Source organism: Apium graveolens, chromosome 3 (genome assembly GCF_009905375.1).
Source record: "Apium graveolens cultivar Ventura chromosome 3, ASM990537v1, whole genome shotgun sequence".
Lineage (NCBI taxonomy): Eukaryota > Viridiplantae > Streptophyta > Magnoliopsida > Apiales > Apiaceae > Apium > Apium graveolens.
The window spans coordinates 266,425,665-266,440,784 of record NC_133649.1 but is presented as its reverse complement, the minus strand read 5'-3'; positions in this window follow the sequence as shown (position 1 = coordinate 266,440,784).

The window sequence follows — 15,120 nt, the reverse complement described above, 5'->3', positions numbered from 1 at the left end:
GGAGTTCCAAGATTTTGAAAAGTGTATATACATATATACTGAATATTTTGCGACTTGGTCGCGATAAGATATCAAACTTGGTTCATTTTTTTTCTTGACCAAGACTTTCATGAGTACTATGAGAATGCTCATATATTGTTAATCATTATACATATTATTTCGGTGAGCTTGTTGCTCACCCTTGCTTTCTTCTTTCATCACACAACAGCAGATAGACAAGATGAACAGGATCAAGCTCCCAATTAGCTGAGGTAGGGTCTACCAATAGGCTAGGCTTTCAAATTTTGATGTACCAGACTTATGTATATTTATGAATTGTAATAATGGCAAAGAATATGTAAATTTATTCAGAATCCCTTTTGAGGTGTAATGACTTATAATTGTGGAATAAAATGACTTGTGTTATTGTTTGGTATTCATCTCTGAGACTATAACTTGTGGTGTGTGTGTATATTGTGGGTTCACAGTACGCAGTAGTTGATTGATTATTAAGATTAAGTATTATTAAGGGAAATGGAACTCGTGACAACCCAAATCCCCGACCCCAGATTTGGGGGTGTTACAGATTCTAAGGTTACAATGAATATTATTCTCGATAATGATAACACATATAGTGTAAACCCTATGTCTGTGTTTATATACTACACAGTTACAAGATAATCGCTAATTGATATGGAATATAATTCTGCTTCCTAAAATATATCAATCAGTTATCTTTTCTTCCAAGTATTCTATTCTTCATAGAATTCCTTCTTCATGCATATCTCTTCTTGCGTTTGTCTTGATCTTCTTTCCTTTCAATCAGCCGCTTTCCTTATCTGAAAGTCTCCTTAAGTCCTGATATTATCTTCTGATAAATATCTCCTGATAACATAAGTTCTAACAACTTAAGTTCCGACTTCAGTATAAGTACTGATTTCCAGTTAAGTACTGATTTGTTCAGTTTAAGTAAGATATGAAAACTAAACACAAATCATATTAGATATGACATTATCAAATATATCTAACACCAAATAAGCATAATTTTCATAGAGGATAGAAAAAGCTGTATCTGTTAAGCATGTCTCTGTAATTTTGTAAGTTCTCTTGTAAGCAGCTGTGTGTTATTCAAGCATCACAGAGTTCTCATCTTTATATATATCTCTGGTGGATAAGTTCAAATCCACCGGAAAGTTTTAAAGCCTTGTGTTTTGATTTCTATTTTACTTTCATTCCGCACTTCTTGCAAAATCAAACACAGTTATATATTAAGTAAGAACATTCTTAAAATCAGAAAAAGAAGCCAGAATTACATTCAACCCTCTTCTCTAATTCATGTTGCATTGTTTGGGAATAACAATTGGTATCAGAGCAAGCTCGTGAAGTACAAAGAGTGTAAAGATCACCACAATCAACAAGATGATCAGAAATGATGTTGGAGTAAAAATTCCATTTCTGGACAAAGACAACTATCACCACTCGAAGTGGAATATGCACATACATCTTCTTTCTCAAGATGAAGCTTATGTGGACTACATTGAGAAAGGTCCTCATTTCCCTACGAGAGCTGCTACAGGAAATGAACCATCAGTTCCAAAGCCTAGGAATGAATGGTCTGATCCACACATTGAACAAGTCAGGAAAGATAAAAAGGCCATGAACATACTGTTTAATGGTGTTGATTGTAATATCTTGGACTATAACGTTTAATTATTTTTATCAATAAATGATAATTATGTGATTATTATGTGATTTTTGGTGAATTATTTGATGATTGGTGGTATTATTTGAATGTTCATATGTGGTAAAGTCTAGGTATGTTAATTTTATTATGTCCAGAATAAAATATAGAGAATTAAGATATTTTTCTGGTAATTTTTGGATTATTATATGATTTTATATTGGTTTATGAATTTATTAACTATTTTCTAAATAATTACAAAATTATTTTATAAAGCCGGGAATCGTCCAACCGTAACTGTTTTTATGTTTTTATAACCCGAAACTCTTCCGAAAACTCCTTCCTAACCTAATCTGGTAATTTCGGACATTTTCCATGTTTTGACTTTTTCGATCCGGATTACGGTTTGACCTGTGCGCGGCCCGGCGTGATATTTTCGATATGCTAACCCTTTTCGATAACATTATCTTCGTACAATCGTTTTATAAAAGCCCGGTCTTGACAATTATCCGAAATAGGATAACTTTATCCAAAATAGGATAGTGCTTATCCAAAACAGGATAGTGCTTATCCAAAACAGGATAGTGTTTATCAAAAATGAACGTATTTATCGATCCAACACGATCCAGAACGTACTAATAATCCGTAAATATAAATAGCCCTTTCTTATTTCATTTTCACGCGTAAAATCATAACCAGACAGTACAAGCCCTGAAAAACCAGAGAAAATTTTATTAAAACACCGTATTCTTGAAAATCAATCGCACAAACGAAGGCGTTATCGAATTCCGATTCGGGCGTGTAATATATCAAACCGAAGCTCTCGAAATCTTCTTTCTGAATCAACCATCTGTTTTTGCCCAGAAATCAAGGTATTATTCTGATTTAATTATTTAAATTCGAATTAATTATGGATTAAATTATGAATTTTTGTTCTTGATGTTTTTGACATGATTTGATGGCATAATCGTGTAGATCTTTTCTTCCTGGTCAATTTGGTATATTATATGTCAAAAATTGAGTTCAATAGCACATAGAAATTGATGTTTGATTCTCTGCATGAAGAACTAGGGTTTATGTTCTTGAATTTTATTAATTCGAAATTAGGGGTTTCTATTCTGTTGAGTCTGGGTGAAAACCGTGACCACCAACGCATTCAGGAGATTCTCAGGAATCGAGTCATAATTTTTATTTGATTTATAGAGTAGTTTTTCGAGCAGATCGGAAAAATGAGGTTAGCGGCGGCGGAAATGTTCCGACGAGTTTTCCGGCCAAACGGTTGATTTATTGCACGATTTGATTGTGTAATTGAGTTTCTGGAGGAGTAATTATGCAACCCTGTTGTTTTGGCTGAGTTCTGGGTTGTTCTAAAGGTGGTTGGAGAGCTTGGTGGCCACCGTTAATGGACGGCCGGCCACCAGAGCTGTGGACGGGGAAGACGACAGGGGCAAACTGCAGTTTGACCCCCTGAAGTTTCGCTGTCTTGCAAAATCAGTACTTTAGTTTTTAAATTTACAAAATTAAGATTTTTGTTTTAATAATTTTCAGAAATCATATTTACATTTAATTTATTTTCATAAAATCAGTTTTAATTATTTCAAACTCGAAAATTCATTAATTATTATTCTGAAAATCATTTTTATTTAAAAATAAATCTTAATTATTTAATTTAATTAATTTTAGTTGATAATTAATTATTTAATTAGTCAACTAATTTAAATATTAATTGAGTAGTTAATTTAATTAGTTATTAATTAACTTTAATTGATTATTTAATTGGATTTAATTATCTTTTTTTGGTTTAATAATTCCGAAAAATAGTTTCGAGCTTTAAAATATTATTTTAAATTATTTTCAAAACTCGATAATTATTATAAAATTATTTTAAAGTCAAATTCGGGTGTTTGAACCCTATTATTTAATTATAAAATGATTCAGAGTCCAATTTTTTTGACCTCAAATCTTCTTTGGAAAATTATTTGGATTGAATATCTTACATGCTATGTGTTATATGTGACCTGATTTCTCTATAAAAGGACTATTTGTGTATTATTTGACTGTTTTTGCTGTAACTTTCAATCCGTAAATCGGATTTGGGTAAAACGAAGTGTAGATAAAAACTTGTGACGGACTATGTGATGATTAGAATAGTATGAGATTGAGTATTGATAGATGATTATGATGCCTAGAAGAGTAAGCAAGGCATAGAAAGAGAAAGTCAATGATCTGTAGATAGAATTGAAGAATAGAAAGAGAAGGCAAGTGATTGACGAATAGAAGCAAGGCATTGAAAAGAAGGAAAGTGATTGATGAGTAGAATTGTTAGATGAGTACAAGTAAAGATGGAAATTATCTATGATAAGGCAAGTCCTTCTGAACCTTTCTTCGAGATATATTGCGAATATTTATGAAATTTCTCATAACATGTTGTTATTATTCAAAATAAATCTAGTTTTATATTGCAAGCACTTTAAACTATTTAACCTTGAATCTTGATTCTTGTTGATCTTGAGCCATAAGCCTTATTCTTCAGAAACCATTAATTGTTGAATTCTCAGATACAAGCCAGACATATACAATACTACTTCATAAATACATACACCCCATAAACCTAGTATTTTAACAGAATTTCTTGAGCATGCAAAAACTTATACACCCTGGAATACTCTATCACATCAAAGGTCAATACCATGTATTATCATTGAACCATTGTTCTTCCGATACTTGATTTTTCATCAGGCTTAAAGCCTTCCTTCATATTTACACCTTGATATACCCTGGTGATAACTGTGAAATGTTTTATGTTCAGAGATAAATGTTTTATCAATATTGATTATGATTCTGTTTTATTAAATTGCTAATGGTTATCCTATTGAATTGTTTTAGAATTGGATGGTTTTATAAATGAGGACCAGATTCGTGGTTAGACCAGATTCGTGGTCATATTAGGCCAATGCGTGCCTTGGATCCAGTATATAGAGCAAAGTCGGGAGCCTTGCTCGGGGTTAGTGCGTGACTGATCAGCAGCCTAACCTTGGTTTTTAAAAATAAAAAGAATATCCAATTCTATTCACTGCTTATATAGAAACTTGATTCTTATGAATTATTTCAACTGATCATTATTGAACCTCAATTATTACTATTATGACTTGCTGAGCTAGTTAGCTCACTCTTGCAAATCTGTTATGTTATTTTACAGTTGAAAAAGGAAATGGTTGATAATGAGGATTTCCAGTCCAGTGTGCGAGCTAGGATTTCAGGATAAGTTGGAACGAGTTAGCAGGAGCTTTATAAAGTTGATGAATTATGTAAGATTGTAAGGATGATATCATTATCAGTTGTAAGCAAAACTAGTTGGGATTTGGTACGATGTAATAAAAGTTAAGGTTGTGGCTTGTTTTCATACTTTAACCTGTTGCGATCCATGATTATGGTAATAAGGGTCTTTGCATATATTACTTTCATAAGCAGGTATTTATATATTGAGTGTGTGTGTGTGTTGTGAACCCCAAACTTCTGACCCGGGTTTGGAGTGCGTCACAGGTTTGGTATCAGAGCTACATGTTATAAGTCCCTAAAACAAGCTTAGATTGTCGGGAATGGGTAGAGGGTTAAGATTAGTATTATAAAATAGAAAAGTAGAACGTCGAGAGGTTGAGCGTGATTAAATAGTAAGTTTTAGTGTGATCCGTGATGAGATTCGAGATCCTTACCTAGCGACGCGATTTTCAGATAGCGGCAATGGCAGACTCTTTTATTTCGGTACCATCTGATCACTCGGGGCCGTCAGTTGGAGGACCATCAGCTGATCCACGCCATGCTCGTCCACTGGTGTTAGCCATTTCACATCCTGTTGCGGCGATTGCACCTTTTCAAGTTCTTATCTCATCCCCTAATGCGAGACTACCTATTCGAGAATTCCCCACATTATAATTCTGGTTCTATCGGATATTCAACTGTGGGTGCATCTTTTATGTCTCCCTTACACCTTGTTCTATACCGTTAGTTTTAAAACCCATCTTATGAAGTAATAACACCTCTGAGGATGGATTCGAGAACTACAACATATAGTGAGTACGCGAGGAATTAAGAAATGTGAGAAGAAACCTAAAGAGAGGATTCGTGCATTCCGGATAATAGCTTCTACCAGATTATATGGAGCTACTAATAAGTATACCCCCCACGATTATCTTGTGGAGTAAGCTAAATGGATTTTTAAAGAAATTTGAGAGAATTGGAAATCGAGAGTTTTCTTGAAAAATTAGATGACAATGTTATGATCAAACATGATACGAATAGAAATAATGTGATATAAATCGACCTTGTGTTATAAAATAAATCTGATGATTTTTGGGTAGATTTGTTAAACTTAGTAATCATAAGAGATAATGATGGGAATATTACAAGTATAGAAGACTAGAAGTGAAGTTATGAATAAGATAGTAAGCAACGGTAAATGGAGTTTTTGTTGACCAATGAAGGCAAAATGGACCCAATAAGGGGTAGAGGGTATATGGAATTGAATGAATTGTTATCTGAGTGTTTATCTAATTTGATACTTAGTACTGAAGGATGACAACCAACTCATATAGTAATGACGATCAGGTGTATGATTTTTTAAAATTTTAAACAGTTTTCGAAAGAGATTTTCATAACAATATTTTTCTAAAAGTCCTTGGAAAAAAAACAAGTTTTAAAACTTGGTTGTCAAACTACTACTTGTGTTTGTTGTTTGTCATAAGATTCAGATTATCCAGGAGAATACTTGTCCTAAACGTTAATATGGTTCATTTAGAAGGCCAAGTGGACCCACTATATTGGGAAAGATTTGATTATTCCTAGCAAAAGAGTGCAAATATTGTTCGATAAGTTTAACAACAGGACCAATGTACAGAGAAGCTGTTTATTCAAGTTCTGAGATGATTAGAGTTCGAAGAATATGTCGATTTACGAGAAGCCGAGTACGAGCAAAGAAGATTAAGGAAATCTTTAGATTTTCTAAAGGAAGAATGTTATTAGCAAGGGAGTGGATATGATCCGTAATGTAAGCAGAATTTGGAAGTTGTGATTGCAAATCTCGTAAAGAATGCAAATTGGGTCGAATTATAGAAATATTGAATGTGGAAGCGTGACGTTAAAGATACAAGACCTAATAAATGGGAAATTATTCTAATGATCAAATTAAGAAAGCATTTTTGAGAACTTTCTAAAGTTGATATACGGACTCGGGGTGGGATCTATTGATCAGACAAACGTTGAAGCTATAAACAGATGAAATGTGGATGTCAACCAAAGATATCATTCTTCCTAATAATCCTATTGGGACAAGCAGTTTTATGATGTGACGCTTTGTCGAAATGACAAAAAGTCGGGTGGGATGCCACCTAATCATGTACTGTGTGCCAAATAGTATGAAAGACTGGGCATCTTGAGTACAAATATGGTTGTCTCATTCCTATCTAAATCATCATTCATTCATTTTTCTTCAATCATACTTTGTTGGTTTATGGATCCTTCCGATTGTTTCCTTGTACTCTTATTCCTTACAAAAGGTTTCCAATCAGAATCATATTATACAAATTCCTTCTTGCGTAAGGTCTATTCCTTGAATATTTCAAAAGGAAGTGAAATGAACCCATGTAGCTGATGAAATTATATGATAAGTGTAGATAATTGCAAGCATCGATAACGGGATTATTGCGAGGACATCAAATCATAGGTGAAGATCTGTATACATGATACATTGCAAATATGAGATTTTGGCATGACTTGAAGTAGTTAGCAAACCGTATGAGAAAAATTAACTAGCGGAATAAGAAAGTAAACCTGCGTATATCGGATAAGACAAATGATTGATTGGACAGCAGAAGCGAATGAAGAAATTCTTAATAATAACCAGGTAATCGATTAATACATTGTCAAGATGAAGTATACCTCAATCGTGTGAGAGATACTTGTTATGAAGGTTCAAGATCGAAGAAATGCTAGTTGCGAATAAACTTCAAAGGTGTTCTCCAAGGAACGGTTGGGTTTTCCTACTTAAGTAAATGATTTATGGTAAATCTGATACTCGTAAATGAGGTAGTTAAAGAAGTTCTGTAAAAAAAGACGTAAGGGGAGATGAAGATATGGTGATTCATGTAAGAACCCTTATTTTTGTAATATTTTAAAACTTCAGTGAATAGTAACTGGAACTAATTATGTAATACGTATGGAGTTCATCACAAATATGAATAGTGGAATTTTGGAAATCCGAGATCATATTCTTGTTTATCGAGGAAAATAAGTGAATATAAAAGCCGTCGGAATTCGAAGATTCACGATTATACTACGTGTTTTCGTATCCATAAGGAATGGCGTAGAACCGGGAATACTACGTGGAATAAAAATTATATCAAGGTGTTTCTATGATCAAGAGAAAGGAATAGAATTGGTTAAAGGATTATAAGCGATAAAAGAATTCACTACGAAACGAAATGTTATGCGATTAAACTATCGGAATGGAACGACAATCGCGTGTATGATAAATAATCAAATGAGAAATTATTTCCATGCAAGTTGGCCATGCAAAACCAAGATAAGTAGTAGTTAGGAGATGTAACTAGAGAATTAGAAGCTAACTAGAATAGTTAGTGGAATAGTAGTAGAATAGTAAGTGAATAGTAAGTGGGAGACAAGAAAGTACAAGGCCATACCTCCTCATTTCTACTCATCTAAATTGTCAAACAAGCAATTTTTTTTACTTATTATTAAGCCCATATATACACACTATCAAACACATCTTATACACTCCCACACTTTAACAAAAAATCAAGCCAAACCCCCCCACCCCTCTCTTGCTCTCGGCTGCTTCATGCAGAAAAGGAGAAAAGCTCTCTTCTTCACTTCACTTCTCCATCCATCCCTCTATTAAAAATTCTATAAAACTTCACAAAGCTTCCTTACATCCTAGTAAAGGTATGTCTATGATTTCATGGCGAAATTCTTAATGGTTTGTGAGAAACAGATTCTTGAAGTTCAAGAACTTTATGGACTATTTTGACTAACATGGTTTCTTGGTTTTGTTTCTTAAGGATCTAGCCCTTATAAGTGTTTTTCAAGCAAACCAAGCCCTAATCATCTTAGTACTAACCCTCCTAGTTCTCAAGAAGGTATAACTTCCAACTCTTTAAAGTTTTAAGGGCGGGTTCAAGAGTTATTTATGATATAGTGTCAAGATCCAAAAGTTTGTGTATATGTGAGGTTGTTTTGCTCATATTTTTGCTAAGTACTTGAGTTTTTGAGTTTTATGCTTGTATTTGATGCTAGATAAAGTATATAAGGTGTATGTGGGTGGATCTTGAGAAGTAAAAAGTGTTGTGTTGGTCATAAGTAGTGATTGTGTCAAGAACAAGTAATAGAAATGGAATGTGGATCCTATTGCACTTGGTCTGCCTTCTGCAGTGTATTCGTCCATGTAAATGTTTGAAACTTGTGAGTCACTGGCAATGAATGGGTATATATTGATTTTTAGTTTCTGTACATGTGTGGATCGTCGCGAAGGGATTTACAGTTTAGGAGTTATGATAGTATTAGTATAGAGCATTCATACGAAAAGCCAACTGCACATAAGGCCACTTGAATGATGATTTTGAAAGGCTAAAAATGATGTTGGAATCTTGGAAAAATCATGATAATTAAATAATGCAACAAGGCAGACTTTCCAAAAAGAATTTTAAGAAAATATTAATTTTTCGATTTTATAAAAATGTTTTAGTAAAGCGAATCGATAATCGCGTACTAACTAAGATCGTTGGTTATTGATTTTAGATCGCCAACAAAAGCCCCGAGACCATACCACTCCTAGCACTCGAGGCAAGTTTACGAAACCCTATCACAAATTATCCATGCTATATATAATGTTGTGATATTGATGCCATGATTTACATTTTAAAAATATATGCTTCTCTGTGATATCAATACATTCAAATTATGCGATTGTTCACGAAAACAAACTTCGTTTTATACGAGTATGAGAAATTGAAATGTAATTTTATTATAATACAAGATAGTGGGAGTCGGAGATATTTTAAATCGATTTAATTCCGGAACGAGCCGGACGCGGAAGATTTCTATTTCAATAAACAAGAACTTTCGCGTAATATACATATTAAGCGAACGATTGAGATTTGATTTATAACTATAAGAGACAATCGAATATTCACTCAAGGGATATCTTATTGTTTATTTATTTATAAGTAATACATAAAGAGTTACTAAAATATCTGGAAAATACTTAAAGAGATATTGAAAAGTTTTTAAATCAATTCACTCTATCTAAAACATATGTAACCATTCGAAGGTTAATTATAAGATGTCAAATCCTGTCTTAAGTATTTAATTAAGATGTTTATCAATTCATTGAACCTTATTGAGAAACATTTAGTACTTAAGGTTTTATCAATTCATTGAACCATTCTTAAAAATATTATGAGAACGTAAATATTTAATATTCCGTACTTCTAAAAATCATTTAAAAATAGACATAGTTCCCAAGGATACTTTCTAAATTGTTCAAAATTCTCGGAAGAGATCAATCACCTGAAACCTATCAAAACCTTAGGGAACTTAGTCTAGAAGCATAAAGGTTTTGCTTCCTCGCTCAACGAAAAACAAGTGAACAATATATGTAAAACTCTACTACAGTTAAGGGTTTGAAAATGATTTTAAATTCAAAACTCCGACAACTCCCAAGGATGAATTGTATTAAAAGTGATGAATACATCATCTTATTCAAAGGTCAACTCAGAACGATCTATTCCTTCGATATAGGATTTTGTGTAAATGATATAATTGTTTTGGGACTAGAATGTGGCCTCCCCGGCACGGAGAGGTATCGGGTAGTGACCAAGCGCGGAGTGGCGCAATATAAAGTTATATGGTCTCTATGACCATTGACTTTCGGACTTGCACAGAAATGGGCAACCATCGTGTAATGTCTTGATAAGCCCAAAGGAGGCTAGGTTTGTATTCCTTCTACTAGTAGAGAAAATTTCGTATTCGGCTGATCACCGGTACGTGGTTTATTCCAGTATAGTCCCTTTCCTCCACTTTGGATAAATTATTGTGAAACCTACAGCAGAAGGCCGATAAGGCCGAGTTTTAAATAAGGATGTTGATGTATATATATCACATCCATTTGAGAATCTTGGTTCAAGCATCATATTGAGATTTTAAGATGAAATGAGTACGAGTATAAACTGATTAAACTGATACATATAAAGTTGAGTTTATCATAAAATTGACAAGCATATAAACTTTTAGAAACCTTGGATATACAATGCTTAATGGTTGTTTTTCCCTAAATGATCATATTTAAATAATGGATATCTATATCTTGCTGAGCGTTAGTACTCACTCTTGCTTTTATAAATATCACATCACAACAGATTACTAGCATGGCCCGAACCAGGATGACTGCCCGCAAGCGGGTAGGGGACGCACGTGAGTACCGTAGACTGTTCGTCTGCCAGCCACCTCAGGTAGACGAGTAGAGATAGTTTCCTTTTGAGTACTTGAACCAAGACTATTTGTGACCCGAGCCAGTGTCATATAGAGATGTTCTCGGCGTTCACCCTTTTGAGATAATTTCCTTTGGTCTGTAATAACTTAAATACTTTAACGTTAATTTAGTAATATTTCTAAGCATATAACCTGTGTGTCTGTGAGTTTAGTTAAAAAGTCGAGTAATGATGTGAAAAGAGGATTAATTATTTATTAGACAATATTAAGTGATCGTAACAACCCAAATTCCCGACCTTGAATTTGGGGGTGTTACAGAAATGGTATCAGAGCTCTAGGTTATAAGTCTCAGAAATGTTAGGTGAATCAATGAACTAGAACTCACATAGAGTTCGTAGTCGGGCTACGAGGGTAGAACTAATGTAATAACCCCAAAATTTTCAACTTTTTGTAACCCTTGTGAATAGTGTTTTAGCTGAATGAAGAAACTTTTCATGCCACACTATGTAGGGGTTCTGTTATGGATATTCTGGGATATTATTAGTACTCTATGAAGTATATAAGTGTATGTAAAGATCGTCAGAATCCAATTCCGAACACTTTGGTTTTTCCCGGAAATCCACAAGATACGGAGAGAATTGAGTATAAGGTAACAGGATAAAAAGGATTTAAATTAAAGGATTATAATAGAGGATCATAAAAAGGAATATAATGTATTGAGAAAGGTTAAGGGAACCTAAGTAATAAGATCCCGGGTGTGATCCTTCAAACGATAAACGAGAACGAAAGTTAAGCGAACCGTATAACAGATCAGCGGTCATTAGGCAAACGATTAGGAAGTTAATCAAAGGGATTAGGGGGAATGATGTCATCCAACCAATAGAAAGAGGACAAGGAAGGGAGGATGACATCATGAGGATGACATAAGCATGACATGGGAAGGAAGGAGGTGTGGTAGCTTTGTAACCACACAATTTCAAGGGCAAGAAAGTAATTGACTAAATCAAATATAAAACAAGTCAACCAAGCCAAGTAAAAATCATTCTCATCAAAAATCAAAAGCAACCAAGGCCTTAGTTCTTCATTGCTCTCGGCTTTCTTGTTTTTTTAAAGGCAAGAATTTCAAAATCAAAGATCCAAGCTTCCTAAATTGGTAAGATAATTCCCTAATCATCTTCATGCTTAGCTAGGACTATATCATGAGTTTAAACCATTAATTCTTTCTCAATCTTCTTCATTTAATCAAAGAAGAAGACAATGAATAGTGTTTTCAAGTTTTTAACTTGAACTTTTTCTTGTTTTTCTTGAAGATCCAAGCATTCTTAAGACTTCTCAAAGCTTCTTAAGGCTTCCTAGCTCCACCCACCACTTCAAGGAAGGTATACCATCTCCAAACCCTAGATTCCTATATATTATAAGATGATTTTGATTAGTGGGTTGATATTGTAGTTTGTTGTTATGATTTAGAGTTTGGGATTTGGAATGGTAGTGAAATGGAATGGTAATTGTTGTGGTTTTGATTTAAAGGAACTTAAGTATGATTAAAGTTAAGTTTAAGCATAAGTATGAATGATTAAATTGAATTGGTTGGGGTTGTTATGATGTGATAAGGATGGATGTTTGTTGTGTGTTGGATTTGAGGTTGGTTTGTGGTTGGTTTTGTATGGTTTAAAATTGGGAAATCGCGTAAACATAGCCGTCGTAACGTCCGATTTTCTTTGGACTGTTTTTGTGCATAGCATTAGGACCCGAGAACCCCCTGCTAGATTATGACCACTGCCATGTTTAGATAGCTCATGTTACTAGCTTCGTTTTGATATGTGGTTCGTTCGATTCCGATGCACGGTTTAGGAGAAACGACCGTTTCAAGTAACGGCGTTTCGCGAACGAAACTTTTTCCCTCGCCTTACTTTGAAATGTAGGTTAAAGACCAAAAAGGGTTAATTAATGTATGAAACATTTATGGTAAGTGTGTTAGGCAGTTGGTAAGACATTCGCGAAGGAATCACTTTAAAACTCGTAAAGGTTAAATTATTAAAAATGGTGGAGCCGAGGGTACCCGAGTGACTTAAGCGAATCGGTGAGCGCAAAACAAGCGTTAGAGTCTAAGTTAGTTAAAGTATAGATTTACAAGTGATTTTGGTTTAATTCCAACTTACTTGTTGTTTATAGGTTACCAGACTCGTCCCGAGCCTTTCTCACCCCCAAGTCACTCAGGTAAGTTTTCTATCCGTTATACTGTTGTTGTGATGTATACATTTGTATATGCAAATTCTTGCGATATATTGTAGCATGTGATATGGTATATATGCATGCCTGTTTCATATTCTTGAAATATATATCTGTTGGTTCAGTTGATAATACCTATGCTAGAGGATAGCGGTAACTTGCATATACCCTTAGTATAGGGACCCAAAGGTGAAAATATTTTCTAAAACCGGGAGTCGAGGATCCCGAGTAGATTTTTGTATATATGGATATGGATATATATATATATATATTTATATATATATATGGTTATAGTTTTTCCAAACTATTAATCGAATAAGGTTTATTCGATAACTTTAAACTTTATTTTATTATTGAATATTATTTCGAATATTATTCGAAGGCGTATGACTCCTTTTGTTTATTTATCTGAATATTACTTGAATATTCATCGGAGGGCTTATGACTCTTTTATATTATTTATTGAATATTATTTTGAATATTCATTCGAAGGCTTATGACTCAGTTTATATTATTTAATGAATATTATTTGAATATTCATTTGAGGATCTATGACTCCGATTATTTGTCGAGGTATATTCTTTATTTTATTAAAGAATAAGGTGTCAATAATCAAACTTATTTTCGATTATTCAAATAAAGATAGTACTTTCGTATAAGTATATCTTTGGTTATTTAATACTCATTTCAAGTATAAGTTTTAATACTTCTACTTCAATTATTTTTATAAAGATTATTCTTTATGAGAATATTATTTAAATATTAACATTCAGTCATTTTCTAAATATACTGGGGACTGATTTACTTCATTAAATCAGTTTTACTCCAAACACTCTTTAAAGTGTTTTCGAGTCTTCAAAATGATTTTTAAAAGTTAGAGCGGATCCCAAAACTCATTTTTATATTTAAGATCTTCCTTTTTAAGGGGATTTAAATACTCGCTCAAAACCTGGGGAATCCGGCTCTGTGGTGTATTTTATATTCGCAACAAGGTTGCTGTCTTGGTAAAAGAGTTTTTGATTACTTACCCAATATTCGGGAAGTAAAATTCTTGGAACAAGTTAATCCATTAACAGGCATCGCCTGGGAAATATCGGTGAGTTTTCCTTTCCAACTAGATACGACTTCTTGGTGAAGCCGTATCAACAAGTTTCTACTTGGGGAAAGGGGGAACGAGCTTTACGTTTCAGAGTCATGGATTTCATCTGAACTAGGAGTGGCGTAAGTGGTCGAGTAGCGCCGGCCCAGCCTTATCATATTGGCCCAAATGGCCTGGAAGTTCCGCTAAGGCGGTCCATTCCTTAGGAGTTCAGTGTTCGGTTGACAAGTAAATCCGACAGGTTCTCCTCTACATGTAGAAAATGGTGGGATTGCACTACTACGACTGATCATCGTAAGTGGTCTTCCTGGCGCGGCAAACTCCCGTAATGAGTTCATCATCCATTTGGATAATTCTGCAACACTACCCGTAGCAATTCGATCGAAAGGCTACTAATGGGTGGTTGTCGAAGCATTGACAGGGTCAAACATTTTTATTGGTGTATCCATTGAATGAAGTATCTCGTAACTTCATCTCTTTTCAAAATATTTCAAAGATCAAATATTTTCAAGTCTTAACTTGTGGTCTCATCTATGGGATGTTTTCTTAAAACTTATAATACTTTGAACGGTGGTAGTTCAAGTAGCTTTATAAATGATATAAGTGTGGTGAAGTATTGGTAACTTCATTC